This window comes from Ursus arctos, chromosome X (assembly GCF_023065955.2).
Source record: "Ursus arctos isolate Adak ecotype North America chromosome X, UrsArc2.0, whole genome shotgun sequence".
In the NCBI taxonomy this organism is placed as follows: domain Eukaryota; kingdom Metazoa; phylum Chordata; class Mammalia; order Carnivora; family Ursidae; genus Ursus; species Ursus arctos.
The window spans coordinates 91,764,645-91,791,558 of record NC_079873.1 but is presented as its reverse complement, the minus strand read 5'-3'; the positions used below and the strand labels follow the sequence as shown (position 1 = coordinate 91,791,558).

Genomic DNA, 26,914 nt, shown 5'->3' with positions numbered 1-26,914 from the left:
TTCATATGTTTTTGAATTTGGCTTTTAATTCTCTATTAAGGGTTTTTTAAATCTATATTCACCAGGGATAGGGTCGTATTATTTTCTGCTCTTGCGGTGTCCTTGTTTGGTTTGGGTATCAAGGTAAAGCTAGACTTCTAAAACAAATTCAGTGTTTCCTTCTCTTTTGTTTTTTGGAAGACTCTGAGAAGGATTGTTAATAATTCCTTTTTTAAATGTTTGGTTGAATTCCCCCCAGGAAAGCCATCTGGTCCCAGCCTTTTATTTAGTGGGAGATGGTTTATACTAATTCAGTGTACTTACTATTAATCACTCTGTTCAGATGTTTCTATTTTTGTTATGGTTGGTAGAGTGTATGGCTTTTGGAATTCATCCATTTCATCTAGATTTCTATTTTGTTGGTGTAGGATTGTCCCACGGCCTCTTAAGAGCCTTTATATCCGTGTGCTTTCAGTTGTCCCTCCCATCTTATGGACTTTGCGTTCTTGGGTTTGTTTTTTGATTTTGTTGTTGTTGTTTTGTTTTTTGGTGTCTCTAGCCAAATGTGTGTCAATTTTATCTTTTCAAACAATGAGCTCTTAGTGTCATCAATCTTTTCTATTGTCTATTGCTTGTCTATTTCATTTCTTGCCATTCTGATCTCTGTCATTTCTTTTCTTCTAACATCGGGCTTCCTGTGTTTTTTTCTAGTTTCTTTAGGTGTAATGTTAGGTTGTTTAAAGTTTTCTCATTTCCTGCCGTAGGTATTTAATGCTATGAAGTTCCCTCTTGGAACTGCTTTTGTTTCATCCTATAGGCTTTGATATACTTGTTTTCATTTACCTCAGGGTTGGTTGTTTTTTTTTTTTTTTTAATTTCCTCTTTGATTTCTTCATGGGTCCACTGGTCGTTTAGTTAGCATGTTGTTTGGCCTGCACATGTTTTCCATTTTTTTTCTTGTAATTGATTTTTAGTTTCATAAGATTGTGGTCAGAAAAGATGTTGATTATTATTTCAGTCTTCTTAAAAAAATATTGAGATTGGAAGTGCCTGGGTGGCTCAGTCAGTTAAGAGTCCGACTCTTGGTCTTGGCTCAGGTCCTGATCTCTGGGTTGTGGGATGTAGCCTCACGTTAGGCTCTGTGCTCAGTGGGGAGTCTGCTTGTCCCTCTCCCTCTGCCTCTCCCCCATTGAACGCACGCACTCTGTCTCTATCTAAAATAAATAAATCTTTAAAAAATATGTTGAGACTGTTGAACGACTTAGTGATATATCCTGGAGAATGCACTTGTTAAAACGTTACTTGTTAAAAATGTGTATTTTGTTGCTCTTGGATGAAATATTAATATATCTATAAATCTGGTAAGTCCATCTGGTCCAGTTTGTCATTTAAGGCTAATGTTTAGTTATTGATTTTCTGTCTAGATAATCTCTCCTTTGATGTAAGTACAGTATTAAAGTCCCTACTATTGATGTTTTGTTGTCAATTTTTGCTTTTTGGTCAGTCAATATTTGTTTTATACATATTTGCTAATGTTATATCCTCTTGTGGAATTGACTTATTTATTATTAAGTAATGCCTTTGTCTGTGAGTTCATTTTTTTAGTTTGTTTTTAGTGATCTCCATACCCAAGGTGGGGCTTGACCCCAAGATCAAGAGTCACATGCTCTTCGGACTGAGCCAGCCAGGTGCCCCTACCATCTTTGTTTTAAAGGCTTATTTTGTCTGATACGTGTGGCTTCCCCAGCTTTTTTTTTTTTTTTGCTTTTCATTTGCCCAGAATGTATTTTTCTGTCGCATCACTTTCAGTCTCTATGTGTCCTTACATCGGAAGTGTCTTCCTGTAGGCGACACATAGAGGTAGGTCTTGTTTTCTTAATCTGTTCAGCCACTCTGTGTCTTTTCATTGGGAAATTGGGTCCGTTTGCAGTTCAATTACTTTTGCAATTTTGTTCATTGTGTTTTGGTCTGTTCTGTAGTTACTCTGTTCTTTTTTCTTCTGTTAGGGTTTCATAAAGTTTTGTTACTTTCTTTGCTATACTTAGATTCCTATCTGTGTGTCTTTTATTTATGTATGTTTTTGTTTTGCGGTTACCATGACACTTACATATAACAACTTATCAGTTTAAATAGATTGCTATAAATATAACAAGTTAAGTGTAAGTGTAAGACTCCTCTACATTTCTACTCTACCTTCCCCTGCCTCCACAGTTCATTCTTTGAGGTCACCTTTTATATCTTCTGCATCCCTAATATTCATTATTGTATTTATAGGAATTTTAACTTCATCTTTTAACCTTTATAATAGCTTTATGAGCAATTCATCAACTCCTATCAATTTGTCTTTGAAGTGAGATATCTACTTTCATATACATACTCCTTTCTAATGAGTGCCCTTTCTTTTGTGCTTAAAGGGATCCCTTTAATGTTTTGTATAACACTATGTTAGTGGTGTGAACTCCTTTACCTTTTGCTTGTCTGGAAAACTGTCCTTTGATTCTGAATGATAAATTTGCTGGGTAGAGTATCCTTGCTTGGAATTTCTTCTTCCTTTCAGTGCTGTGAATACATCATGCCAGTTTCTTCTGGCCTGTGAAGTTCCTATCAAAAGATCTCCGTAGTCTTAGGGGGATTCACTTGTTCACAATAAGTTGTCTTTCTCTTGCTGCTTTAACGATTATCTCTTCATAATTAAACTGAAATCATTTAAAGATAATGTATCTTTGTGTACATTTCTTTGTGTTCTCTTACTTAGAACTCTTCTGGTCTTCCTGGATTTGGATGTCTGTTTCCTTCCCTAGGTTAAGGATGTTTTCAGGCCTTATTTCTGTCCCTTGCTCTCTTCTTCCTCTGAGACCCCTATAATGTGGATGTTAGCTTATGAGAGACTAACAAACTATCTTCACTTTTCTCCTTTCTTCTTTTTATTGCACTTGAGTTCCACATCCTGTCTCCAATTTCACTGACTCTTTTGCTTCATCTAGTCTCTTGTCGAAGCCCTCTAATATATTATTCAGTTTCGTTATTGTATTGTTTGGCTCTGCGACTTCCGTTTGTCATTTTAAAAATATTTCTTTACTCTCTTTCATGAAGTTCTCACTGTATTCATCCTATCTTCTCCCACGTTCCGTGAGCATCTTCGTGACCATAACTGTTTTTTTCGTTTGGAACATACTACTCTGTTTCTTCATTTTGCGTGACTGTGTGATGGTTCCTATATATTAGATCAAGCAACGGCCTCTTCCTTCTTGAAGAAGTGGCCTCATGTAGGAGGCGATCTTTATCATTGAACCTGCCCTAGCTCTTGGTCGTCTAGGAAATCTTTGTAATTGTCCAAGCCTATTTTATTTTTAAGAGGTCCCAGTTGTTGAGGATGTGTCAAGACCTTTCAGTATCTCAAAGGGGAGGATCTTAGCACCCAGATTGAGACTCATTGGCAACTTGACCCTCAAGCAGCCATAACTGAGGTATACAGATACATATAGTCTTCCGGGGGCATAAATTTAAGCTCCACTGGCCACCAGAGACAGGCAATCAGTATGTATCTCCTGGGGGACAGTTAGAAAAATTGGGGCTCCAAATGAGTTCATAGTTCCTTTCTAGAGAAAGCAGCAAGCTGTAGCAAAAGAGGAAACTACAAAAGTGGTATCCACCAGCCTCCATTCCTTAAGAGTAATTCTGCAGGGTGTCTAGCTGGCTCAGTTGGTGGAGTATGGGACTCTTGGTCTCAGGGTCATGAGTTCAAGCCCCACGTTGGGCATAGAGCTTACTTAAAAATAAAAAATGAGTAATTCTGCAGCCCTCTAAATGTGTGCCAGACTTGAAGCTTACACCCCAGCCTGAAACTCCAGGAGAACCAAATAAGCCTCTTTCATGGAAAGACTGGTGTGTTTGAATCTCTTTTCTGTGCAGTGCCCTGGGGGTAGTAGCCTGTTAAGAACCAACTTTGCAATGTTACATTCCTGTGGGATCCATGAATGCAAACACTCCTGGGTAACGGAGTCAGGTGATTGAGGGGGTGGTCCCTGGGAAGCAGCCACAATCATAGGGGCACCGGATGCGTGTAAATGCTCCTTCACTAGAAATACGGGTGCTCTGCAGCATATCAGACGTCGAGTTTGAAGATGGTCCCTATAAGGATTGGTTGTGGGGAGGGGAATAAAAAGCAAAGAGTCGTGTTATTTTTGTTTCTTGTTTTTTTAAAGACTGTACCAACAGGGGTACCTGGGTGGCTCAGTCAGTTAAGCATCTGCCTTCACTCAGTCCTGGGATTGAGCCCCATGTCAGGCTCCCCGCTCAACAGGGAACCTGCTTCTCTCTCTCCCAATGCCCCTCCCCCTGCTTGTTCTCACGCTCTCTCTCAAATAAACAGATAAAATCTTTCTTTTATAAAAGATTGTCCTCGACAGCTAGAGCACGGTAAAAAGAGAGTGCAAGATGGTACCCACCAGCCTCTGTCCCATAAGAGTATTCCAGCAGGCTCCCAGAGAGGCGGTCCATTAGATGGCTGCCTCTCAGGCCAATGCTTTCAGATAACCAAAGGACCTTTTAACATAACATCTGGAGCTTCTGGATCGGCTGCTTCTGCACTGGGTCCTCAGGCAGGTGAGTTCACGTGCACCAGCCCTTTGTTAGCTTAGTTTGCTAAAGCCTTGTGGGTTTTGAGGACATAAGCTCCACTCGTTGTGACAGCTGAATGTTTTGTGGTTTTCTCTCTCAGATGCTGGTCTGCTGGTCTTAAAAGTTGGAGTGCCCCACGTAGGGTTCAAAACCTTTACTCTTCACAAGGAAGCTGCAGGTTTTGAAGTCCTTGCTGATTGTAGATCGTCATGCTGGGAGTAGGATTTATGTAGAGATTATGTCTTAACCTCTCCTATCTACTTTTATGAGTTTTTTCCCCCTCAGTTTTATAATGTTTAAGAGTTAACTAATTTGGGGGGGGGGGGCACCTGGGTGGCTCAGTCAGCTGAGCATCCAACTCTTGGTTTTGGGTCAGGTCATGATCTCAGGGTCATGAGACTGAGCCCCATGTTGGGCTCCCCGGTCATTTGGGAGTCTGCTTGAGATTGCCTCTGCCTCTCCCCTCGCTCATGCTCTCTCTCTAAAAAATAAAAATAAAAAAATGTCAATTTCTAAGGATATTTTTCCTCAGGAATTTGTTCCTTAGGGAGCTGTAGATTCAGCTTGTCTGTGGAAGGATGGGAGTATATGATCTTCCTGTGTTGTCATTTTTTTTTAAGATTTTTTAAAAAGATTTTATTTATTTATTTATTTGACAGAGATAGAGACAGCCAGCGAGAGAGGGAACACAAGCAGGGAGAGTGCGAGAGGAAGAAGCAGGCTCCCAGAGGAGGAGCCTGATGTGGGGCTCGATCCCAGAACGCTGGGATCACGCCCTGAGCCGAAGGCAGACGCTTAACGACTGAGCCACCCAGGTGCCCCCTTTTTTTTTAAGATTTTATTTATTTGAGAGAGAATGTCTGTGAGAGAGAGAGCACAAGCAGGGGGAACTGCAGAGGGAGAAGGAGAAGCAGGCTGCCCACTGAGCAAAGTGCCTGACACAGGGCACAATCCGAAGACCCTGAGATCTCACCCTGAGCTGAAGGTAGACGCCCAACCAGCTGAGCCACCCAGGCACCCCGTGTTGCCATCTTGAACCAGAATCCTTTTTCTTGATGCTAGCCATTCTAACAGCTGTGAGATGACTATCTAATTTTGGTTTTGATTTGGATTTTCCTGATGGTTAGTGATGATCTTTTTGCATATCTGTTGGACATTTGGCTGTCTTCTTGAAAGATGGGCAAAGGTATTATTAAATAATTACATTCATTGTTTTTTACTGAGTTATAGGAGTCCTTTATATATTTTGGATATTTATCTGATAATCCGATAATATGGTTTATAAAAATTTTCTCCCATTTTGTAGGTTGCTTTTTCATTCTGTTTCTTTTTCTCTGCAGAAGTTTTTAAGGGTGATGTAGTCTTATTTGTTGATATTCGCTTTTATTGTTTGTGCTTTTGGTGCAATATCCAAAAAAATCATTGCCAAGACCAATGTTGAGTACCTTCTTCCTTCTGTTTTCAAGGAGTTTTTTGGTATTACATCTCAAGTTTAAGTCTTGGATCCATTTTGAAGTAATTTTTGTGTGTATTGTAATATAGGGGTCCAGTTTCATTTTTCTGCATGAATAATGGTATTTTACATTATAATGGAGTTAAATACTCATTTTGAGGTTGCATTTGTGTAATGAGCACATTGTCTTGCTCTTAAATGTATTGTTATTTGTGATTAACAATGCATTGAGGGGCTAGTAAAGATTATAGAGGAGCTAAACCTTCTTGATACTACCACTAGTTAAGCTTCCCCGTGTCTAATTGACAAAAGAAGAGAATCCTAAGACTAGTTTAATTTTCCATATTTCCTCCATCTTTCCAAAAGTTTCGGCACAAAATCTCTTTTTCCTTACTCTTTCCTTTCTGTGCTTTCCATTTCCATTTGCAATCCGTAGTTCTCCCTACTTCAAATTATCTTAATCAGGTATGACTTTATGTTCAGATAAATACTTGATCCCCAAATGGTATGGCTATGAAAGAGGTAAAGAGAAGTGCGTCCATGTGCACGAGAATTTCACACATGCTAAATTAATTATGTAGAGATAATTATCTGTGCGTCTCAGATAAAAGTTAAGCAACTTGCCTAAGATCGTACAGTTGGTGGAGCTCAAATTTGTCTCTTTCTACAGTCCGTGTGTTTTGGCTCCACGATGTGAACTCCACACAGTAGGAGCATTGTGGGAAAAACCAGGCCAGATTTGACACAGTTCTTTGAGACAAAAAGACCAGTCAGAAGAAAGAAAAGTGATTGAAACCACGGGTTATTTTTCATTGTCTTTTTATAATGTCTTTTTTGTGTGCCTTGCATGGAGGGGAAGGCCCGGAAAGCCCTTTTGTCTGTTCATTAACTTATTAGCATCAATAGAAACGTTTTTAACCATGACTAGCCACTCTGTCTCCTCCTTCTCTATTGGTTGTGTTAAAAGCAGCGTGATACTGGAAGTAAGGGAAGGGAGAGGCTGAATAGGAGACATTTCCTATAGAAATGATAGTCTTTAATTTCTTTTACACTGATAAAAATATCAATTCCTTCATCAACCCTCAACACACCGCATTTTCGGACACATCCGTGTGTATCCCACAGTGTCCTTTCCAAAACCAGAACATATCAGTAACTGCTTATAGGCATGTTTTGAATTATATGGATTCTCCAATCCTCAGGTCAGATCCTCTTTCAAAGTACTAATTCATCATTTTCATACAGATGAACAAATCATCAAACACGTCTCAAAATCATGCTGAAAGGTCTGACTGGGGTAAAATAGTTAGGTTATGTGCAATATTATTGCCCCCAAAGGGTTTTCAAAGTACACAGCTAATTTGAATCATTGAATAACATAATTCTCTGAAAATTAAGTCACACATTCGTCCAAATTACTCTTTTGTGTGATCACTATGTTTAGTTATGTGCACCTAGAATTTCTCTAGGAGTGAGACCTGCCTATTTTTCAGTGTGTTTTAAAAAAAAAAAGTATACACGATTCCAAATTTACTCAAAGACCCATTTTTTTCTAGTCTTCACCTAGTTAAGAAATCAAACATTTACAAAAAGCAAGCTAGCCTTTTATAGTACATCTTACCTGAAGTCTCCCGTCATTACAATTTGTGCATTGTATAAGTAGCAAAACTCCCGAATGAGTTGGAACAATTATGTACTCATGCAACTAAATAGGAGAGAACATGGAAGGAGCTTCCAAGAAAGAAATAGAATGTTCGTTAAAGTTTACAAATTTCTCTATACATTTGTTTTAAAAGTAGGTGATGGGGAAAGTTTCCAACTCCCCCGTTGATACGTAATACAATACTTGAGATTGAAAAAAAACAACAACAAAGTTTTGCCCTGCAGAGATGCCCAACCTGTGCTGTGTTGGGTTGTAAATAGGCAGTGATGCCAGAGGAGTCTCTGCAGGCAAAATCCACACTCCCCTGGGCAGAAAACTAGCCCACGGTGACACACCTGGCTGGCAGCGCCAAATCCTATCAATGATTTTAAAGGCAAACAAAGCTTTCAGGTACCTGTCTAAAGGATGATCCAGTTGTGGATATTTCTCGAGATTATGTTTCACCACAATGAGAATAAGCAACCTTTCTTTATTTGCTGTTTTATTTGCTGAATGTAATTATATATTCAAATATACAGTATCCTCTCCTGTTATGAGTAATCAGGGCATGCAAATGTGCAGGTTTCAACTTCACATTTGAACATGTTTCACTGGAAGACAAGCAGTGGTATTTTTTTTTTCACGTGTCTTCCTGAGGGAAAATATTGGCTCTTTGACAATTAAGGTCCTTAGGATTTATTTACTATACAGTTAGAGAAGGATAATTCTTATTAACGTATCCCAAATATCAAGAAAAAATGAGAGGATACCAATTTATTTTATAAATCCATCTAGAACTTGTATATTTCATCTGCATAATTAGCTAATTCTCCCCCACACAGATAGTGTGAATCTCTAAATAGCTACTGACTCAAACAACAAATCGAAATCCTAAATGAACCTTTCCTAGGACTTTAAACTCCAAATGAAATGAGATTGTCTTGAGTTTCTGTACCTTTCTATAATATCCAGAGCAATATATGATAACACCTAACTCTTATATATGTGCTAAGCACCTTATACTCCTTATTTAATGTAAACAACATTACCAAGAGTTTGCGAAGTCTATTTAATGTCTACCCATAATTCTCCCTCGTGTACACCAAATGAATAGATTGCTCTCAGGCTGTTTGTTTCTGAATTCATTCAGCTTGTGATTTTTTCAGTCATAGTCTGCTTTTGAAGCACTGAAACTGATTGGACTGGGTGAGCCCTGTTCTTATGTCATGGTTACGAAAAAGGGTTCATATCAATCATTAAATGTCAGTGTGAAAATGAAACAGTGGACGAAAAGTACACAGCTAGGCCCTATCATGTCTGTCTGCATAGTATAAGAACAAAAATCATTGTTTTCCTTCCTAGTCATAATTAAAGTTCATTACTTAGGCAATAAAGAATTTCAGAGAAGGAAAAGTATAAGATAATGCAAATAGATCAATTTGAAGAAGCATGAGAAAGGTAATTTTCTAAAAAGGATGATAAGAACAGCTTTAGTAGGGCTGAATGTCTGGGAATGGACATGATTGATGAAATATGGAGGAAAACCTTAGGAAGAGAAAACAGAATTGCTCAAGGTGAACTTCCCAATGTCCTCTCTGATCAGTGCTGTTGACTCATCTGGGCCGGTTGGAAAGAATTTTCAATATGATGATGGCACTTTTCCCACGGAGCACATAGTGTCGTGGAAAGATGATGGACTTTTGTGTCCGCCATGCTGGAGTGTTTGGCTTTACTCTACCACCTTGAGCAGTATCAACTTTAAGTTACTTGAATTTCCTCATCCCATAGCCTGCTTTGTTAATGAGCTGTGAATGCGTCCTCGGGACCGTGTGAGACGCCAAAATAGCATATGCACACCTTGAACGCTGTGTCTCGGGCATGCTAGGACCCACCCAGATATACCAGCTGTCCCTTCAATGTTCCTACGGTTTGCCTTACTGTACTGTAGTGGTTTTCCATTCTCGCCCACCATAGGAGACAGGAATATGTCCCAAAGTACTGCAATAAGGAGTCCGGAATCCTGGATTCTAGCACTGGCTTTCCTTTCAGCTTGTTGCTGGATCTTGGCAAGTAGTTTATGCTCAAAGTTTCATTATGTTTTTCAGGATAAAGTAGGATCACGTGAAGATTTTATTTATTTATTTGACAGAGCACAAGGAGGGGTTGCTGCAGAGGGAGAGGGCGAAGCGGTCTCCCCGCTGAGTGCGGAGCCCAACATGAGGCTAGGGCCCACAACCTGGAGATCTTGACCTGAGCCAAGACCAAGAGTCCGGTGCTTAACCGACTGAGCCACCCAGGCGCCCCAGGATCACATTATTTCTAAGAGGCTTCTCAAATCTTGCATTCTATGCTTATTCCAAAAGGGGAGAATTCTAATAGAATTATTGATTAGACATAGTTAATTCTTAACAGCTAAAACTAAGTTCTAAATTGAGCTACGTGACAAAACACTTCTACCTCTTAAAATTCTATCCAAACTACTGCAGCCTATACACACTCTCCGAAAGTTAGAACTGCATTTTATACAAATACTTATCTTCACAACCATAGACCTTTCAGTCTAGTTGGAAAAAAATCATTCACTGTTGTGACAAGAACAGTTGTATAAATTCATTTGGGGTTCACTTTTCATTGCAGGATCTCTGCACAATTTTCAAATATCATGATGGCTTTAGCATGATTACAGCTTTCTGAATTTACAGGTGACTACACAAAGATACAGAAAAGTTAGATGCATTACCCAGTGCTCACCCATGAGGAACAAAGTTGAAATAGAACCTAGTTTTCTGATGCCCAAAATTCCATTTTCCCCACTCCATCCCTCACCATCATTACCCGATCCTAGACTCCTGAAGAACTAATTTGCTTTTGAGAAGCTCAGACATGTCATTTTCTCTAAGTGCTGCTTCAGTCTTTTCAGGGGAAAGGATATCTCTAGTTCAAATTCAGCCGAAATAGCACCGTCTCAACTGAGAAGATCACTTCCATCCACCCAACGAATACGTTGCTGTACTTTCTGGTTGATAGTTTGGCTCTTTGTGAGGAAATTGATCTTTCAGAGCCACTTAGTACCATTTCTCAGAGTCCTACAGCAGTACTTTGCTAAATGGCATCCTGCTCATCTGGATGGGTTGAGTTTCCAGATCATAAACTCCTAAAGGGCAGAGTCTATGATTATTTGGCTAACTTTATATCGCTTGTGACTGTGGATGCTTCATAAATACTATTTCATGGTAATGATGATGATGACAAGTTAATGCTCTTCAGAGTGTCAACCAATCAGTCAATTTCATGAAAGTCAAACCGGTCATTTGATGTTATAAAAATCCAGTTACTTGATTGAATGAATTATTCAAATTGTAGCTGTTGCTTTTATGCTTTTATAGACATCACATTAAAGTTGCTTCCATATTGAAAAGAGTTAAGAGAAAGCGGGAACATATATATTCATTAGTAACCAATTTTACCTCATTAGTCAGAAACTACAAAAAAGCTGAGTAAAACTGCTGCTGAAATCAATGAAATATAATCACATAGTGGCATTGACTCTCAGCAATTTCCTGTAGGTAGCACTTCTAAGCCATTAATTTATGGCGTAATATTCTTGGCAGACGAACTCCCCGGCTCAACTTCATTAATGATGTCCTCGCGCAGTTCGAATTGAGTGCCCAAGCCAGGAGGCTTCCAGGTACCATTTTTTAACATATAACTTTCACCTCCATATTGACCTTAGAAGAATCAAGTAAAAGTAAATCCAATGAAGACAATAAACGATGGATATTTCCAGCATCAGAATAACTTGGTAAGTGCTTTAGCATACACCTTTACTCAAATGTTTATATACAACTTCAAAAAAAGAATAAAGGTGGAGGATTTGCTAACCAATTCCACGACTTAATTCTGAGTAGTAAATGTCCTCACCACAAAAGGGAAATGGTAATTCTGTGATCTAATGGAGGCATTAACTAACTCTCTGGTGGTAATCATTTTACAATGCATGTGTATCAAATCAAAACGCTGTATAACTTTAAGCTCATGCAATGTTACCTGTAAAGCATAATCTAAGAAAGTTGGGAAAAATACAATAATCGGCACTGTAGAGTTTATGGAAGTATAGGAACATAGATCAAGGGAGCAGGAGAGGTTGGGGGGGGTTGTTTGTTTTTGTTTTTTTAAGATTCTATTTATTTATTTGACAGAGAGAGAGACAGCCAGCGAGAGAGGGAACACAAGCAGGGGAGTGGGAGAGGAAGAAGCAGGCTCCCAGCAAGGAGCCCAATGCGGGGCTCGATCCCAGGACCCTGGGATCACGCCCTGAGCTGAAGGCAGATGCTTAATGACTGAGCCACTCAGGCGCCCCAGGAGAGGTTTTATAAGTAGATTGACTCATACAGTCAAATGATTTTTGAGAAATTTGCCAAGGTAATTCATGGGGAAAGAGTGATCTTTTGAGGAAAGTGCTGGGAAAATTACATAGACATGTGCAAAGACAGAAAAACCTGAACCTCAACTTCACACAATATATAAAAATTAACAGAAAACGTATCACAGACCCAAATTTAGGAATAAAAATTATAAAAGTAAGAATAAAGCAGGAGATAATCTTAGCAACCTTGGATTTCACAAAAATGTATTAAAGAAACTTGAACAAATTAATAGTGAAAGTAGTAAATTACAGTTCATCAAAATTATAAGCCTTTGCTCTTAAAACGGCAATGATACAATGATGAAAAGGTGAGCCATAGACTGGGAGAAAATATTTGCGGTGAAAATAATTGACAAAGAATTTATACCTACAATATTTACCAAAAAAACTTTTAGAATTGTTAGAATATAAACGACTGAATTAAAACTGGGCCAAACAGTTGATAAGTTAACAAAAGAAGGAACTCAGCAAATACGCACATTAAATTATGCTCAGTATCATTCACAGTTAAGAAAATGTCAACTAAAACCATAATACTATACCACTGCATACACTAAAAGGGCTAAAATTGAAAAGAATGAAAATGCCAAGCATGGTTAAGTACACACATACAATGCTAGTGGATATTCGAAATGATACGATCACTTTGAAAATAGTTAGCAGTTCCTTATAATGTTGAAAATACACCAGCCATTCCACTCCTAGGTATTTACCCAACAGAAGTGAAAGCATAGTCTACACAAAGATTTGTACGTGAATGTTTATAGCAGCTGCATTTGTAATAATCTCAAACTAGTAAAAAAAAAAGTCTTATCAATATAAGTAAACACAGAAAAATTTCAGTGTATTTATATAACAATGTTACTCAGCAATAAGTTATTGATACAAAAGTTTAGATGTATCTTTTTTTTAAGATTTTATTTATTTATTTGACAGAGAGAGAGACAGCCAGCGAGAGAGGGAACCCAAGCAGGGGGAGTGGGAGAGGAAGAAGCAGGCTCCCAGCAGAGGAGCCTGATGTGGGGCTCGATCCCAGAACGCCGGGATCACGCCCTGAGCCGAAGGCAGACACTTAACGACTGAGCCACTCAGGCGCCCCAAAGCTTAGATGTATCTTAAAATAATTATGCTGAGTGAAAACCAGAAAATAAAGAGTCCCTATTGAAGAATCCCACTTATAAGTAAATCTTTATAAAGTGCAAAGTAATCTATACTGGTAACAAATAACACTGGTTTCTTGGACAATGGCAGCTGGATTGTCTAGGAAGAGAGAGATTACAAATGGGCACCAGAAAACTTTTAGTGGTAAAAAGCTATGTTCATTTTCTTCATTGTGGTGATGGTATACATATATTTAAAAAATGTATACTTTAAATATTGGGGATATATATTTACTAATCTCAGTATATGTGGACATTAAAGTCATGGGAGAGATATATAGAGTCACAAGCCAGTGAGGTCTGAGAACAACTTTCTTCAACTGTAACATGTAATAGGTAGAGAAAGTTGTGCTTCCAAAGGAGAAGAGATGTAATGGATAGAGAGCCAGGAAAATAAAATAGCTAAGTATGGTATTGTGGAACCCAAGGGAAGAGTGTTTCAAGAAGGACTGAGTAGCTCATGAACAGTAAACAATACTGTTGAGAAGGAAAATGTGAACAGTAAAGTCTGTTTAATTTAGAGGCACTGGTGACCACAGCCACATCTGTTTTTACGGAAGATAGGGGGCAGAAAGCTAAACAATAGTGGGTCAGTAGAATAAAGACAGGGAGGCAGTTAATAAAAGAAAATTTTAAAGATTTCTGGCTGATAAAAGCAAAAAAAACAGAGATACGGAAGTTCTGGAAGTTGCCAGAGGTTGAAGAGAAGTTATGGAAGGTTTATTTTTTTTTTAATTGAGAAAAATATTACATGTATAACAATGTTGAGCTTGACCTGATCCGTGAAGTCAGTTTAACTTTCAGAAATTTTCAAGCCCTTGTTAAACATGGCCATTTAAAGAAACTAAAAACTTTGAATTAATTACATTAAAACCAAAGACACAGAGACTCAAAAGTCATTACTTCTTATTTAACTATATTATATTTATACTTGATGTTATTTATGTCAACTGTATCTGTATGGCGGGAATAATATACACAACGTTGTATTACTGTATGGTCAGTAAGAACGTGCGGTGGTAGCTTGAAATCGGCCAAGGTGGGAGTTCTTACTCCACAGAAACTGGTAAATACTACAAATAAGGGCTTCATCTATTCATTTTTGCTGTTGTCGTCGATTGTCTAGAAAGAACAGGATAGAGATAATTTTAATCCTTATTAAACAAAAAACTGTGTCTTACCATTACACAGTGAATCGTACAAAAAAATTGAGAGGATATTTTTCTAGCATTCAAAAAGTATTATGTGATTCACCAAGAAAATCCCATCCCTGACAAACGTGCTTTGACATTTTTTCCCTCTCATTCATTAACATAAAGAAAAACATCTGTCCTTGTTCAGGTCAAAACTCTACTCATTTGTCAGTTACAATCATAGATTGGCTAGGAATCCACAAGTTGACCAGAAAGAATTATAGCATTTATTGAGAATTAATCACATGTAATTTACAGTAAAGTGTATATTTTGTTATTTGTAAATTGTGTGCTATACTTTTTATGTGTAAAATATGGACTTTTAGCACATAGATACTTGCATGCGTTTTTCCAGACTGCCGGTTAGTCAGCATTTACCATCACACTCATAACTCAATAAAGCTATCATAAAACAGAGGAGCAAGAAAAAAATATCCACCTACAGTTGTTGAATTACTACATTTGGAGACATAAATGAGACAACGAGGACGTGGGGCGAGAGTCAGAATATAGCTAGGAGATACATTTGTGAAAGGTATCGATGTAGTAATGGACACAGCTGGGGTAAGGTTCTGAAAACAGTGAATTGACAAACTTAGAGCAATAAAGTAAACTCCTCCCAGACCACGATCAAAACTCAAGCAGTTCATTTCATATGCCATTCAGTTATGACCAGGTGATAAAAGTAGTAAGTACTTCATGTTTCCCAGTGTGCTAAATATTTTAAATACATTCGCTCTTTTAAATTTTTAAAAAATCCTTTGCAGTTGGTATTATTATTACTACCGCCATTACATAAGCAGAGTAAAGTCTCTCAGGGAGATTTATTCACATACACATTTAGAGTTTGTCAGTAGAGGAGCTAGCATTTGACCAATTAAGTCAGTCAGAAAGTTGTGGGTGCACCTAACCGTTACTCCCCAGTGTCTCTTTCTTCTATCTTAATTCATGTACAAATAATACCGTGACCGTGTACAAGGTGATCTCTTAATATACATACACATTGTGAAATAATCATGCAATTAACATCCATCACTCTACATAGTTACCATTTTCTTTTATTTTTCTTATTTTGTGGTGAGAACACAAGAGCTACTCTCTTAGCAAATTTCAGGTATAAAATACAGGATTGTTAATTTTAGCCACGTTGCCAGACACTCGATCTGCAGGACTTACTTATCTTCTATAACTTAAACTTTTTACCCCGTGACCCACAGCTCTGTGCCCCCTTCACCTAACCCCAGACAACTCACGTTCTTTTTTTCTATGAATTTGACTGTTTTATAGTCTGCATTTCAGTACGATCATACATTTTTTACGTGTGTGGAAATTCATAATATATGCATATATACACACACACACACATACACCTTCACACACCAAAGATATATGTGCTATAAATATCTCACCTGTTCTTTATTCATTCATCCATGGACAGATTGTTTGTATGTCTTGGCTACTGTCGATGCTGCTGCAATGAACACAAGAGGGCAGATATAGCCTTTGGGTGCATACCCAGAAATGGAATTACTGGGTCCTGTTGTACTTCCGTCATTAATTTTGTGAAAATTCCCATTCTTCTTCTATAATAGGTGTACCAATTTACATCCCCACCAAAAATGTAGAAAGGTGCCCTTTCCTCCAGATTCTCACCAATGCTTGTTATTTTTTGACTTGTTAATACAGCCCTTCTAAAGGCGTGAAGCAGTATTGCATTGTGGGTTTGCTTTGCATTTTTCTGATGACGAGTGATGTTGGGGACCTTTTCATCTACCTTTTGTCCTTTTCTAAGTCTTCTTTGGAGAAATGTCTATTTGTTTACATTGTTCATTTTCTTTTAAAAGGGGTTATTGGCTAATGAGTTTTAGAAGTTCCTTATGTAGATTTTGGGTATTAATCACTTACATGTAGCATATGCAAACATTTTCTACTATTCCATAAGTTTTCCATTCACTCCTTTCCTGAGCAGAAACTTTTTAATTAGATGCCATTCAACTTTTGTGGCTTTCACAGCTGTCCAGGTCCTTGAATTTTGACTGTATTATTGTAGTGTGTCTGCGTATGGTCTTCTTTGGATTATCCCTCTTTATAGTTCTTAGATCTCCGTGAATCTGGATATCCACTTCCCTTCCGTGTTTTGGGAAGTTGACGGCCATTATCTCATTAAATAAGCTTTCTAACTTTTTTGCTCTTCTCGTGCTGAGATTCCAATAATGGCATTTTGTAAAAAGTGCTCCTAAATCCTGTTGCTCTTTTTCCACTCTTTTTCCTTCTTTTTCCCATTTTCTTCTTCCAGGTGTATAATTTCAAATTACTTCTCGTCAAAGCTTAGTAATTTAGGATTTGTTTTTGTAAAAACACATTGATCAATATAAAAATGTTGTAATTGTGAGCATCTTTTCATGTGTCTGTATGTCTTCTTTGGAGAAATGTCTGTTCAGGTCTTCTTCCCATTTTTTAATTGGGTTACTTGTTTTCTGGGTATTGAATTGTATCAATTCTTTATATTTTGGTTGCTAACCCTTTATCACATGTCACTTGGAAATACCTTCTCCCATTCAGTAAGGTCGCCTTTTAGTTGTGTTGATTGTTTCCTTCACTGTACAGAAACTATTTATTTGATGTAGTCCTCATAGTTGGAACTCAAGATCACTCATCATCAGGGAAATGCAAATCAAAACTACAGTGAGATACCACCTCACACCTGTCAGAATGGGTACAAGCAGAAAACACGAGAAACACGTGTTTGATGGGGATGTGGAGAAAAAGGAACTCTCATGCACTGTTGGTTGGGATGCAAACTGGCGCAGCCACTGTGGGAAACAGCATGGAGGTTCCTTTAATGATGAAAACTACTCTACAATGCAAGAATCGCATTACTGGTTATTAACCCAGAAAATACAAAAACGCGAATGAGAGGGACGCACGCTCCTGTGTTTACCGCAGCATTACTTACAACAGTCAGGCTATGGAAGTAGCGCAAGTGCGTCTCAACAAATGAATGGATAAGGAAGAATATATACATACGCAATGGACTATTATTCCACCAGCAAAAAGAACGCCATCTTGCCATATGCAGCAACATGGATGGAGGCAGAGAGTACAATGCTAAGCAAAGTCAGTCAGAGAAAGACAAATACCATGTGATCTCACTCACACATGGAATGCAAGAAACAAAACCAATGAGGGAAGGGAAGAGAGAGAGACAAACCAAGAAACAGTCATAACTCTAGAGAACAAACTGATGGTTACCAGAGAGGAGGGGGGTTAGGGATGGGGGAAATAAGTGATGGGGACTAAGGGGATACGCTTACCAGGATGGAACAACAATAAGAAACGTGGTGGGAGGGAATCTTTTCATTAAATAAACCCTGTATGGTCAAAAAATGCAGCCCTAAACAACAACAAAAATATACAGTGATTAAAAAAACCCACAAATTTTCTGAAACTCATTGTGCTGCCATGTACTCCAGACTAGCTCCTCCTCACATTTCTTTATATTGTCTGGCACGCCATCCTGGCAGTCCCCTAAGCCATAAATCTGCTTATCCATACCACCACATCCAAAAAGAAATAAAAATGAAAATGCTATAGTTGCGTTTTGAAAATCATAAAAGACAGTCTGTGATAAACACTGCTCTCCCATGGTTGACTTGGATTTGGATATTACGTATTTTATGTGTCATAGAAAGGAACTTTCTAAGTATTGTCACCTCACAAAATCTAAAAGGCTGGTGTTAAAAGTTATCGCTCTTCTTTGAATATTCTTTTTTTAAATATTTTATTTATTTATTTGAGAGAGAGAGAGAGCACAAGCAGGGCGAGGGGCAGAGGGAGAGGGAGAAACAGGCTCCCCACACCCCGGGATCGTGATGTCATTACCTGAAGGCAGACGCTTAACTGACTGAGCCATCCAGGCGCCCCTTGAATATTCTAAAACATTCTAGTTTGGATTAGCTTTCAGATTTTCAGGGCAGGAGGGATATAGAGCAGACCCAACATTATGTTTTAGCACATTTAGAATAAGTCTGTTTAAGGTTAACAACAAAAATACCTTCAACTTTCAGCTATGGAAAGGAAATACTCTAAAACAAAGTTGTTTTTTAAGGAAAAGTTACATCTTCACAAAAATAATATGTTACATCGTCTTGTTGGATTGTCCCCTTTATTATTATACATTGTCCTTTGTCTCATCACAGTCTTTGTTTTAAAGTCTATGTTGGGGGCGCCTGGGTGGCACAGCGGTTAAGCGTCTGCCTTCGGCTCAGGGCGTGATCCCGGCGTTCTGGGATTGAGCCCCACATCAGGCTCCTCCGCTGGGAGCCTGCTTCTCCCTCTCCCACTCCCCCTGCTGTGTTCCCTCTCTCGCTGGCTGTCTCTCTCTGTCAAATAAATAAAATCTTAAAAAAAATAAAAATAAGATAAGTTCTATGTTGGGGGCGCCTGGGTGGTTCAGTCAGTTAAGCATCTGACTCTTGGTTTTGGCTGGGGTCATAATCTCAGGTCTTGAGACAAGCCCATCCTCAGGCCCCATGCTGGGCATGGAGCCTGCAAAGATTCTTTCTCTCCTCTGCCCCATCTCCCCCACTGTGCGCACGTGCTTTCTCTCTCTTAAAAAAAAATTATATATATATTATATATATTTATATTTTTAATATATAAATATATTTATATAAATATATAATATATAAATATCATATAATATATATAATATATAAATATATACTTATATAAATATGTTATATATATATATATAAAAGTGTCTATTTTGTCCAGTATGAGTATTGCTACCCTGGCTTTCTTCTCATACCCATTTGCATGAAAAATATTTTTCCATTACCTCACTTTCAATCTGCAGGTGTCTTTAGGTCTGGAGTGAGTCTCTTGTAGGCAGCAAATAGCCGGGTTTTTTTTTTTTTTTCCATTCCATCACCCTATGTCTTTTGGAATGATTAGTACCTTTCTATGCAATGTCCTGATTGATAGGTATGTATTTAATGCTATTTTGCTACTTGGGGTTGTGTTTTTAGTTCTTCTCTAATCCTTCTCTTGCTCTGTTCTCTCACACGTTGCTGGCTTTGTTTAGTGATACACATGGATTCCAGTTTCTTTATCTTTTGCATATCCATTCCTTGGTTTTGATTTGTGTTTGCCCTTGTAGTTGTAAACGTCATCTGCAGTCGCAGTCTGTATTAAGTTCCTAGTTGATCATGTTTGAACCCATTCTTTACTCCTCCTTTCCCCCGTGTTTTAGGTATATGATATCATACTTTATATCCTTTTGTTTTGTGAGTCCCTCGACTGATTTTTATAGATATACTTATTTTTACCTGCTTTTGTTCTTTCTACTTTTCTTACAGCCTTTCCTGTCCATTCAGGGTCCCCTTTAGCCTTTTTTGTAGGGCTGGTTTAGTGATGATAAATTCCTTTACCTTTTCTTTATTTCTCCTTATATTCTGAGCGACAGCCTTTCTGGATGGAGTATTCTTGGCTCTAGATTTTTTTCCTCTCAGCACTTCAAATGTATCATGTCAGTCTCTTCTGGCCTACACCATTTCTGCTAAAATATCAGCAGATAGCCTTATGGGGTTTCCCTTGTATGTAACTATTTTCTCTTGCTGCTTTTCAAATTCCCTCTGCATCACTACTTTTTGCCATTTTAATTACTACGTGTCTTTGTATGTGGACCATCATGGCTTGATTTTATTGAGAGATCTCTGTGCCTCCTGGATCTGGATATCTACTTCCTTCTCCTGGTGAATGAAGTTTTCTGCTATTATGTCTTCAAATAAATTTTCTGCCCCCTTTCTGTCTCTTCCTCTTCTGAGAGCCCTATAATGTGAATATGATTTTGCTTGATGGTGTTCCTGAGTTCCCTACATCTATTCTCATTCTGCATAAATTTTTCCCTCACCTGTTCAGCTCGATTACTTTACGTTATTCTGTCCTCCCGGTCACTAATTTGTTTTGCATCCTCTAGCCTGCTAGTCATTCTATCTAGTGTATTTTTTAATTACACTTATTGTGTTCTTCATCTGATTGGTTCTTTTTTATATCTTTGTTAAGGGGCTTACAGCTGTCCTCCACTCTTTTTCTCAAGTCCAGTGAGTATCTTTATGATAAGTACTTTAAATTCTCGACCAGGCATATTAGTTATATCTGGTTAGCTTAGGTCTCTTGCTACGGTTTTGTCCTATTCTTTCATTTGGGACATATTCCTGTGTCTCCTCATTTTGTCTAACACTGTGTCTGGTTTTTTGTGTTAGAAAAGTCAACTACATCTCCTGCACTTGAAAGTAATGGCCTTATGAAAAGAAGTCCTGTAGTGTACCCAATATGGTACATAACATAAAGGAACTAATCGATAGTAATACAATAATTATAGGGGACTTTATCACCCCACTTACATCAATGGGCTGATCATCCAAACGGAAAGTCAATAAAGAAACAGTTGGGGGCGCCTGGGTGGCACAGCGGTTAAGTGTCTGCCTTTGGCTCAGGGCATGATCCCAGCATTGTGGGATCGAGCCCCACATCAGGCTCCTCCGCTAGGAGTCTGCTTCTTCCTCTCCCACTCCCCCTGCTTCTGTTCCCTCTCTCGCTGGCTGTCTCTCTCTGTCAAATAAATAAATAAAATCTTTTAAAAAAAGAAAGAAAGAAAGAAACAGTTGGACTAGATCGATTTAACAGATATATTCAGGACATTCCTTCCTAACACAGAAAAATACACATTCTTTTCAACTGCATATTCTCCAGAATAGAGCACATATTAGGCCAGAAAACAAGTATCAAGAAATTTGAAAACCTTGAAGTCCTACCATGCATGTTTTCTGGCCACAGTCCTGTGAAAGTCAAAATCAACCACAAGAAAAAAGTCTGGAGAGAGCACGAATACGTGGAGGTTTAATAATATGCTACTAAACAATGGATGTGTTAACCCAAGAAATCAAACAAGAAATTTAAAGATACACGAGAAAAATAAAAATGAAAACACAATGGTCCAAAATCTTCAGGATGCCGCAAAAGCAGTTCAAAGAGGGAAGTTTATAGCAACACAGGCCTCCCTCAAGATAAAAGAAAAATCTCAAACAACCTAAACTTACACGTAAAGGAGCTAGGAAAAGAACAACAAACAAAACCCAAAACTAGCGGAAGGAAGGAAATAATAAAGATTAGAGCAGAAATAAATGACCTAGAAACTAAAAAATCAGGGGTGCCTGGCTGGCTCAGTTTGCAGAGCATGCTACTCTATCTCAGAGCTGGGGGTTCAAGCCCCGTGTTGGGTGTAGAGATTACTTAAATTAAAAAAAGAGAGAGAGAAACTAAAAAAAATATTGGAACACATCAATCAAACCAAGAGCTGGTTCACTGAAAAGACCAAGAAAATTGATAGATCTCTAGGTAGACTCATAAAAAGAGAGAGAGAGAGAGAGAGGACTCAAACGAAATCACAAATGAAAGAGGAAAAATAACAACCAACACCACAAAAATACAAACAATTGTACAAGAATATTATGAAAAGTTATATGGCAAAAATTGGACACCCTTGAATGGATAAATTCCTAGAGACACGTAAATTACCAAGACTGAATTGGGAAGAAGTAGAAAATTTGAACGGACCGATTACCAGCTATGAAATTAGATCAGTAAAACAAAAACAAAAGAAAAACCTCCCAACGATCAAAGTCCAGGACCAGACAGCTTCACAGGTGAATTTTTACCACACATTTAAAGAAGAGTTAATACATATTTTTCTCAAACCTTCCTAAGCAATAGAAGAGGAAGGAAAATTTCCAAATTAATTTAATGAGGCCATCATTACCCTGATACCAAAACCAGATAAAGACACCACACACAAAAAAGGAGAACTACAGGCCAATATCTCTGATGAACGTAGATGTAAAACTCCTCAGAAAAATACTAACAAAACGAATCTAACGATACATTAAAAAATCATTCACCATGATCAAGTGAGATTTATTCTAGGCATGCAAGTGTGGTTCTATATTCAGAAATCAATCAGTATGATGCATCACATCAACAAGAGAAAGGATAAAAACCCTTACCAGAGCGGGCTTAGAGGAAACATTGTGCATCATCATTAAGGCCGGATGTCAAAGACCCACATCTAGTATCATCCTCAAAGGGGAAAAAAAACGAGAGCTTTTCTGCCAAGTTCAAGAATAAGATAGATATGTCCACTCTCACCATTTGTATTCAACATAGTAGTGGAAGTCCTAGCCACAGCAATCAGATAACAAAAAGAAATAAAAGGCCTCCAAATTGGTAAGGAAGAAGTGAAACCTTCATTATCTGCATCTAGAGAGCCCTTAAGAGTCCACTGAAAGACTAATAGAACTGGTGAGTGAATTCAGTAAAGCCACAGGATAGAAAATCAATGTACAGAAATTCATTGCATTTCTATACACTAATAATATAGCAGCAGAAAGTGAATTTAAGGAAAAGTATCCCATTTCAGTTGTACCAAAGATAATAAGATATCTAGGAATGAACCTAACCAACGAGGTGAAAGACCTGTACTCTGAAAACCCTAAAACACTGATGAAAGTAACTGAAGATGACACAAAGAAATGGAAAGACATTCCATGCTCATGCATTGCAACACCAAATATTTTTAAATGTTATACTAACCAAGCAATCGACAGATTTAATGCACTCCCTATCAAAATATCAACAGCATTTTTCACAGAACTAGAACCAAAAAGTCCTAAAGTTTGTGTGAAATCACAAAGACCCTGAAAAGCCAAAGGAGTCCGATAAAGAAGAATAGAACTGTAGGTCTTACAATTCCAGACTTCAAGTTATATTACAGAGCTATACTCATCAACACCGTATGGTGCTTGGCAGTAAACTAGACACAGAGATCAATGGAACAGAATAGAGAGCCCAGAAATAAACCAATGATCATATGGTCAATTAAGCTTCAACAAAGGAGGCAAGAATAGGAAATGAAAAAAAGACAGTCTCTTCAACAAACAGTGTTGCGAAACCTGGACAGCAACATGCAAAAGAGTGAACCGGACCACTTTCTTACACCATTCACAAAAACAAACTCAAAATGGATTAAGGACCTAAATGTGAGACCTGAAACCACAAAAATCCTAGAAGAGAACACAGGCAGTAATTTCTCTGACATCTGACATAGTGATATTTTTCTAGATATGTCTCCTGTGGCAAGGGAAACAAAAGCAAAAATAAACTGTTGGGACTACATCAAAATAAAAAGCTTCTGCACGGTAAAGGAAACAACCAAGAAAACCACAAGACAACCAAATGAATAGGAGAAGATATTTACAAATGATACATCTGATAAAAGGTTAGTATCCAAAATATATGAAGAACTAATACATTTCAACACATACAAATACATAACCCAATTTAAAAAATGGGCAAAAGACCTGAACAGACATTAGGACATACCGATGGCCAACAGACACATGAAAAGATGCTCAACATCACTCGTCATTAGGGAAATGTAAATCAAAACCACAATGACATACCACCGCACACCTGTTAGAATGGCTAAAATAAAAAACTCAAACAACAAGTGTTGGCGAGGATGTGGGGAAAAAGGTATCTTTGTGAGCTACTGGTGGAAAGCGGACTGGTTCAGCCACTGTGGAAGAGGATGGAGGTTCCCCAAAAAGTTAAAGATAGAACTACCTTAACGATCCAGGCATTTCAGTACTGGGTGTTTATCCAAAGAATACAAAAACACTAAAGATACACATGCACACCTATATGTTTACTGCAGCAGTATTCACCATAGTCAACATATGGTAGCAGCCCCAGTGTCCATCAATAGATGAATGGATGAAGAAATGGTATGTGTCACACATATATACACACCATGGAATATTATGCAGCCATTACAAAGAATGAAAATTTGCCATTTGCAGTGACTTGGATGGATCTAGAGAGTATAATGCTAAGCAAAAGAAGTTAGTTAGAAAAAGACAAATACCATGATTTCACTCATATGTGGAACTGAAGTAACAAAAGGGAAAAATGGGCAAAGAAAAAGGCAAACCTGAGAAATAGATTTTTAACCATAGAGAACAGAGGGTTACTAGAGGGGAAGTGAGTGGGGGATGGGTGAAATAGGTGAAGGGGATTAAGTAAACACTTAGATTGATGAGCACTGAGTAATATATGGAACTACTGAATCACTATATTGTACACCTGAAACTAATATTTTAATTCCAGTGCAGGTAGCATACAGTGTCATATTAGTTTGAGGTATACGTAAATAAATTACAACCAAAAAAAGTGTGTGTTTCCAATAAGAGATATAAATGATAATGTTCCATGTCACTGCATCTACAAACATTGTTGAATAGTAATGATCAGTGCACCTGGCTAGCTTCATCAGTGGAGCATATATCTTAATCTTGGGGTTTTGAGTTCGAGCCCCATGTTGGGGTTAGAGATTACTTTAAAAAAATAAAGTAATGATTATAAATAATGAAATTATGTATATTTTGAATTCTGAAAAACATACATGTTGATCAGTTTTTCAACCAAATTCTTTGTTTTATAATTGTCCATGAATTCACAATGTATATGAAGATAAAACATAGAAATAATAGGGGCGCCTGGGTGGCACAGTGGTTAAGCGTCTGCCTTTGGCTCAGGGCGTGATCCCAGCATTCTGGGATCGAGCCCCACATCAGGCTCCTCCGCTAGGAGTCTGCTTCTTCCTCTCCCACTCCCCCTGCTTATGTTCCCTCTCTCACTGGCTGTCTCTATCTCTGTCAAAAAAATAAATAAAATCTTAAAAAAAAAAAAAACAGAAATAATAAACCTCAAACTATTCCAGCTCTTAAGAAATTTTCAAATTAACGAATTATCTTTGTTGCTTGCAAAATGCTTTATTTTAATCTCAAATTGAAATCAAAACTTGACATATAACTTAATATTTGTTTACACTAGCTAAATTATTTGATCGCATTTATATAGCGTGGTGCTTTGTGTAAATGTTTTACACGACAGTTTTTAAACCTGAAAAGAATGCTTGATAATGTTCATCACAATTAATTCATTAATGTATTAACACTTTATTCAGTGTTTCAAATTGTATACAGTTCAATACAGGGAACAATCTGATAACTGTTCAATGTGCGTTTCTACCTTTTAGTACCACTACACAAGGAATTTGTATTCCATTCTGTTGGATTTTATCTTCCATTTATGTGATTTGATCAATGAAAAATAGGTACATGATGTCAAGTTTTCTTATTTTAACTTTTTTTTTTTTTAACGAGCAGGTCAATGATTTTCGGGGTTGAGTGGTGTAGTATAGAGAACATAGGGAAATGGTACAAAATGACACTTAAAACCAATGCCTACAGTCATCTTTTTGTGGTTATAACTAAGTATTAATTTGTGTTACTCCCTTTTCTTTAGAAGATAAATCAAAGCCATAAATTTGAATTTGAGATATATACACAATATATACGCAACTTTATGCAAGACTTTCCGTGCGTTACTCTACATTTTAAAATCCTAGAATCTGAATATCTGCGTTGATTTGTCTTTTGACCTCATGGAACAAGAAAAGAACATTCAACTAGGGAAGGTTATACTGATAATGAAGTTCTTAAATTTGAAAATGTCTTCTTCTCCCTTTGTACCCACTACACAGTGTCCTATGTGGATTCATTATGAGAATAATGTCAATCACAGCTTTAACACCTTACTGTGGAAGGAACTAATGAGAAAGCACATTAGAAGGTGAGACTTCATGTTCATTTTGAAATAATTGGTCTTCATTTTTCTTCTTATAGAAGTTTAAATCAGTTTATCATAAATCTGTCTGAACCATTAATTTTGCAGCATTCAGGTAAAGTCCAGGACCTTGTTTATACAAAGTTAATGGGGAGAGGACAGAGTTCATCTAATCTTTAGTGATAAAATCACCCATTCAAGTCCTTAGCATGATCCCTTGCAGTGAGAGCACAGCATGCCTGCATATGGCATTGGTGATTCTTAATAGAAGGTAATTCCAAAAACTCACCCCCTCTAACCATCTGGGTGACCAGTTGTCTCCCAGCTCAGGCTGAAGGGGAGGAGAAAGATCTCCTGGGGCCTGTGGTGCTACGTGATGGCTCATGGCTAGCCTTCTAGCAGCCAGAGGGAGGGCAAAGCCCGGGCTGCCCTGCCCCATGCAAAGTCCTGATGTTGCCTCCCTGGCACTTGCTTAGCTTAGGGACCTTGCTGTTACATGTCTGCCAGAAGCTTTGTTGTCCACTGTCCTCCCTGATCTCAAATGAATTGTTTTCAAATTCAATGATTCTTTCTTTCTGATTGATCAAATCTGCTGTTGACGTTTTGTTTTTATTTTTGTATGTTCTCCATTTTTCACCCTGAGAATTGGTTTGGGTTTTTTGTATGTTTTCTATCTCATTATTGAATTTGTTT

The 26,914-nt window shown here is 37.9% G+C and overlaps 1 long non-coding RNA gene across 5 annotated transcripts in view; it reads left to right on the top strand.

Annotated features, from left to right (window-relative positions):
• LOC113241256 (uncharacterized) overlaps positions 1–26,914 on the top strand; it is a 342,792-nt gene that overhangs the window by 303,917 nt on the left and 11,961 nt on the right. For 4 of the 5 annotated variants that reach the window (XR_006411968.3, XR_008959991.1, XR_008959990.1 and 1 more), the window contains 2 exons: positions 11,306–11,382; positions 26,139–26,227. This is a non-coding gene — a long non-coding RNA (uncharacterized LOC113241256). Of the gene's footprint in view, positions 1–11,305; positions 11,497–26,138; positions 26,228–26,914 lie in introns of all 5 variants that reach the window. The other variant, XR_008959992.1, reaches the window with a different exon arrangement.